We start from the raw sequence: 6,029 nt of genomic DNA, 5'->3' as shown, positions 1-6,029 counted from the left end.
CTTCCTCTAAATTCCTACTGAATTTAGAGCCCACAGGACACAATATAGCATATAATTATAAAGTGTCTTACATCATTCTCCAATGTTTTCTTGAACTTACAGGTTGAGTGATTCTACTATGTTGAAGTTTCTTAAGAACAAAGATCCCATCTTAAATTTCTTCCATTTCTCCCAGACTACCTGAAGTATCTATCGGGATGAAACAAATACTTGTTGGCCGACTGGTGGTTAAATTCAAACTATCTTTAAATAGATTTTGGTTTCTCATTTCACAAGAAGGGCTTGAGCTTAAAAAAACAAACAAAAACATTATGAATGTAGAAATCCATTTTCCATCCTTGAAAATACTGATTTTTATCTCCTCCTTTAAGTGCTCAATAGATGTTGTTGACCAAGTGCCTAATATACAACTCGTTTATGGGAACCATTAAAACTGTCAGCTATCTATGCAAATAATTCATTTTTTTCATCTGTTCTTCTTTCTAATGAAGTCAAACTTTGCACACATTGTCCATGGGTTATAAATAGCAATGCCTGAACCTGTGTAATTCACTATTTATATGAGCATTACAAACTTAACCCTAAGTAAAAGTAACAGCAAATCAACCTTCTTATGCAGTGAAGCATTAAAAACACATATACTTGCAATCCTAAAGCAGTTTTCTGAGCCTCTCGAAAAGAAGAACAATGAATAATACCTAGTCAAACCACTGTGTTAAGGTTGATATAGCATCTAAGCTGCCAGCACTAAGTAGTACAAACAGGCACATCAGATATACCTTCCTGGGACAGACACTCTTCCTGATACTCATTTAAAGTAAGTGTTTTGTTTTAATGGAAATATAAAGTCATATTTCTGTCAAATAGAAGGCTACTCCAACGTATTTCCTTTGAGGCAACCATTTTTACCCTTGGAAACTTCTATTCTGAGAAAAGTCAATAGAAAATATAACCATGTTCAAAAAACCATCCCATTATTTTTCTGAGAGAATGAAAGGCAAAAAGAGTGAGGTATTTTATCTGAACATTATCTGTGGATTGATTCATTATTTCCATATCATTTTAAGTCCTCAGAAATAAAGATAACTTTAAAATGGGGGGAAAATGAAAAAAAATTATAAAACATTTAAAAAGTTAAAAATGTTTTTAAGTAAATGCAAATAACAATTATTGATTTAAAAATATGTTTGGAATATTACAAAACTAAACACAATAAAATACCTGGACTAAATGAAAAAAAAAAGGGCTTGTATTCTTCTAGTACTCAAAGTATCATAGAGTTAAAGCTGTAAGGGACCTTAGAGGCCATGAAGTCCAATGCTCTGATATCATAGATGAGGGAATCAGACCCAGAAAGGCGAAGCAATTTGCCCCAGTTCATAAACCTAACAAGTCTCAGAGGCAGAATCTGAACTCATTTCTTCCTGATTCCAAGTTGAGTGGTCTATCTGCTACACCACCTAGTGCCTGTAATCTGTTACTACAACTATCTTAGGACAATTTTCCAATTACAGTTATCCCTTCCACATTGCAACTTTTTTCATGGAAATTTTGACATATCACAAGTCTGCATAAGAAATTAAAGGGGGGAAAAACTTTAATTTTTTAAATTTTAAAAGAAAACATTACATAAAAATTAACTAAAATTAAAAATTAATTAAAAAGAAAAAATTCAGACTTCTCTGATACAAAGCAAGGGCCAAAAATTTTTTCATAAATTTTCCAGATCATAGGGGTGCTGTCCCTTAACCCCACAGGAAGTGGAAATATAAGTGTATAATACTTCAGAGAGGAGAAAAAAACCTTAAAACTTACCCTTTTGGTAAAATAAGGTATACAAAGTCTTGTAATTGTGATTATTTTTAAATGGATGATAACTATGATTTTTAATCAATTTTAAATTAATATTTAAGAAATCCCAATTAGTTAAATTCATCTGCATTTTGGTTTGTTCCCCCCAAAAAAAATGACTATCCTTTAAGTACTCTTATAAAAATTCATGGTACTATTTCAATAAGCAAAAGTAGATTGTCATAAGTCCAATTTCTCCTTTTACTGTAAAGTTTTAAACAATGACAGCATTTCAGTTAAGCACAAACTACTCTAAACTATGTAACCTACTCCTTAAAAAAAGATGTTATGAAATTTAGGCACACCAAAGCCATTAAATTTCACACTATTTCCATTACAGTTAAAATAGAAAAAACCAACATCCTGTCAAGTGTGCCAAGAAGTTATTGTCTTAATTTAATTTTCAGCCCCCCCCCAAAAAGAAACAGTAAAAAATGTGTAATTTAATGTTACATTTAATGGAACTTTTTAACATTAAAAAAAGGAAAAAAGATCTCAACTTAAAACCTGAGACAATATTGTAACTACATACACAAGGTTTTCCAGTATACAAATACCCTTATTAAGATAGCATACTTTATTAATATCCATGGTATATTCTGATGTTGGTCAGAATCCCTCTTGTATTTTTAAAACGTGTTTATTTGTGGATTCATGATACATTGGATTTCTGTGGATCCTGGAAGGATAACTAGGCTTAAAACACACCTTCTACAACTGATACCAAACAATTGATGGCTGATCTCAAGACTGTTAATGGAAGCATCATGAGGTGGGAGTTCTCGACCCAATTGTGCTGGATCTTTCCTCTTGCGTAATCTCAGATTCACCCCCTTCCTCTCCATTTCCACAACTGTAGGTTCAAGTCCTTGACACTGTCTATGTTACTACTCTGTTCTCTACTTCCAGGCTCTCTCCATTCTAATACATTTCATGAGAATTGCCTCAATAAGTGAAATCTCGGACAGAATTTTCATAATGTTATTGTCATCAGTTAATGGACTTCCAAGGCTCTCTATAAAAATCAGAAACCCCTCAGAACAGCACAGAAGACTTTTTATCTGCTATCCTCTATCATCTCTTGGTATTTCCCACCGTCCCCCTCAAAGACTTTAGCTACACCTATTTTTTCCAATGCTTTAAGACCCAAGTTCTAAATTTCTATATTTCTCTAACTTCTAATGATCATCTCTTGACTTTTCACACTTCATTTCTCTCATCCTTTCCCTATGTACAAATCATTTCTACTCTGCATTAAGGCCATGCGCAGAAGTCACATCCTTCTGATGAGATTTCTCATTCATCTGACAACCCCTTGTGAAGCACCTAATCGTATATTGCAGAGAGAGGTGATGGGAAGAATGGAGAAGCAAGGCTCCTGTCTCTTAAGAGCGTACAATCAGACTGACTTTATCTCCTTACCTCATTCATTCTTTTTTCTGGTGTACTAAAAGGTCTATGACTTCACCCATGTTGAAATATGAGCAATGTTTGTGTTTCCTAATAAATGCCCAACCCTCTCCCCAACTAGACCACAAATGCCTCAGGAACAGGCCCTGTAACTTCTTGACCATTCTACCAAGTGCCTACTGAAATACTCAAAAGATACAGTAAAAGCTCAATAAATGAGCTAAGTACCTAGGGATAGGGCCTCCTTCAACCACCTCCCTGCCCCATCCCCACCCCCAGACAAAACAAATAAATTAGTCTAAAACAACTTCACATACAAAGTTAACTTTATAAGCACACTGAAAAACTACACACACCCCCTACACATATACAAACTTACCGACATATATGAACACACAAACACTTTTAAGAGCTTAAGACTCAGCTAAGAACCGTAAGTCTTAGGAATTTTGTAAACTTTGACCTCCAAACTAAGGAAGAGGAGGTTTAACCCCAAGGTTTTACCTCTTCTTAGAGAGAAAATGTAGAGACCCTGGAGAAGGAGACTAGTCTATTAATAAGTTTCATTGGAAAGGGAACCCAGCTCCTTCAGTACAATAAAATTATAACTCTAAGAATAAAACACAAAAAGTGTTGTTTTATCTTCCGCATAGGATTTATGGACTCTGTTATTTAAAGGTCATTGCTGGGCCAGAAATATGGTTTTAAAGGTTGGGCATGATGAACTCTGCCTTTTTGATGGATTGTCATAATTATAGGAAATAAGAGTAAATTCGTTTTTTTCCCTTCAACTTCAAGCCTCTACAAGTAGATAGGTTTACCCCTACTGTTTTTTTTTCTTTTGCCCTGTGTCCCCTCAACCCTTTTACATATTACATTTTTTCCATCTACTATTTTGCAATTGCTGATAATCTGCTAAACTTCTGTTCTTGCTGATAAATTTCCCCAAACAGCAGATTTGCAGTCTCAACAAACTTCCAGGATCCTCTTCATGTAGTCAGCAAGCTATCAGCTATTTAAACTGATTTAAACAACTATTGTTTAGGGAGGACATTGTGTTAGGTACCACATGGACAGAGAAATAACAAATTTACTTTGAAACACCACTGTATACAGAGGACTGTGCGAGGCACTGGGGGAGATTAAAAGAATCTTTATACCCTCCGACACAATAATAATACCACCATTAAGAACATGCACCCAAAGAAATAAAAGAAAAAGCTCCCATATACACCAAGATATTTGCAGCAGCATTTTTTGTGATAGCCAACAACAACAACAACAACAAAGGGGGTTGGAAGTGGAAAACAGAGTGGCTTCCAACTGACTGGATAATGGTTGGACAATTTATGGTATGTGAATGTACTGGAGTACTGTTGCACTGTAAGAAAGACTAGGGTAAATAAATCCAAGAAAGATGTAAAGCCTTGTACCGATTCATGCAGAGCAAAATAAACAGAACCAAGAAAACAATATATCTAAGACTACAACATGGTTGAACAAGAACTACACAAAAAGGCAACTGAATTCAGTTGCAACTGAATAAATACAATTAGTGATATTGTATCCAACCATCACACGTCTACATATCCTCAATGCAGCATACATACACAGGCAGATGCATTCATTGTATTGATCAGCTTTGCTTGACTGTTTTTCTTTTTTACAAAGCAGATCTGATTGGGTAGGGCATGTAGGAAAATGAATGTAATGTAAAAAAAAAATAGACATTAATTAAAAAAAAAAAAAGTTTTTAAATGATTCCGTTTCTGCATCTGTGGAGCCAGCAATCCAGAAAGACATGGATGGCACCTGCACTCAAGGAGATGACATTTTAATTAGTATATTATTTGCTACACTGGTTCTTGGAGCTCATACTAGAACACAGTTTAGAGGAAGCCAATCTTAAAGTAACTTGAAGAGAGTTCTTTCAATGTGATGACTGGAAAGAGTGGCAACAACCAGAATCCTCAGCTTTTCCTTCTGCTATTTTTTCACCAAGACCAAAGCTCCTTATAATCATAGACCACACCTTATACTTCTTTTACACACCACATCACTCAACACAAGGTTAGACACAGAATGGATGCGCAGCAAATGTCTACACTTCAAGCATGCATGATATCCTTGGTTGGTCTTTTAACTAATGAAGACAGTAAGTACTCTACAACTTAAAACGTTCTTCACCAACATCTGCCTCCTCTGCTCCTATTCACAAGCTACTGAACACTGCTGGAGGAAAAAGAGGAATTCAGACAAACACATGGACTGGTTTTTTTTGTATTATAAATTTATGCTTATTAATCTCAACTAAGGCCTCCTTGAACAAAAGCAATCCTTCGGAGTTTTTTTTTTCCTGACACATTCACATTCCCCATAAGAGCTATTCCAAATCTTACCTTCTCTAAGCCATCCACTTTGTCTCTTCCTCTTCATAGAGGACCTTGCTTCATATTTTACTGAGAAAGTAGAGTCTCCCTATGCTGATAAGCCCTCTCTCCATCCTCCCTTATTCTACGTCACCTCAAGACTGCTTGCCATCATTTCCTATTCTCTCTTCCAAGATACTCTCTCATGTCTGAGTTTCTATAACATTGCTTTCTCTTGGTTTTTCTCCTATGTGCCTGCTTCTTCTCAGTCCCCTTCCCCACATTATTACATCACCTAACTGTAGATGTACCCCAACTCTCTATTCCGGACCTTCTTTCTCTGCACTCTCTCTCCCAAAGATCTCACGAGCTCCCATGGGTTCAATTAACATCTCTATG

The sequence above is a fragment of the Vombatus ursinus genome, unplaced genomic scaffold, assembly GCF_900497805.2.
Source record: "Vombatus ursinus unplaced genomic scaffold, bare-nosed wombat genome assembly UNPS02014942.1, whole genome shotgun sequence".
NCBI classification, from domain to species: Eukaryota; Metazoa; Chordata; class Mammalia; order Diprotodontia; family Vombatidae; genus Vombatus; species Vombatus ursinus.
This window is presented reverse-complemented; position numbering follows the sequence as displayed.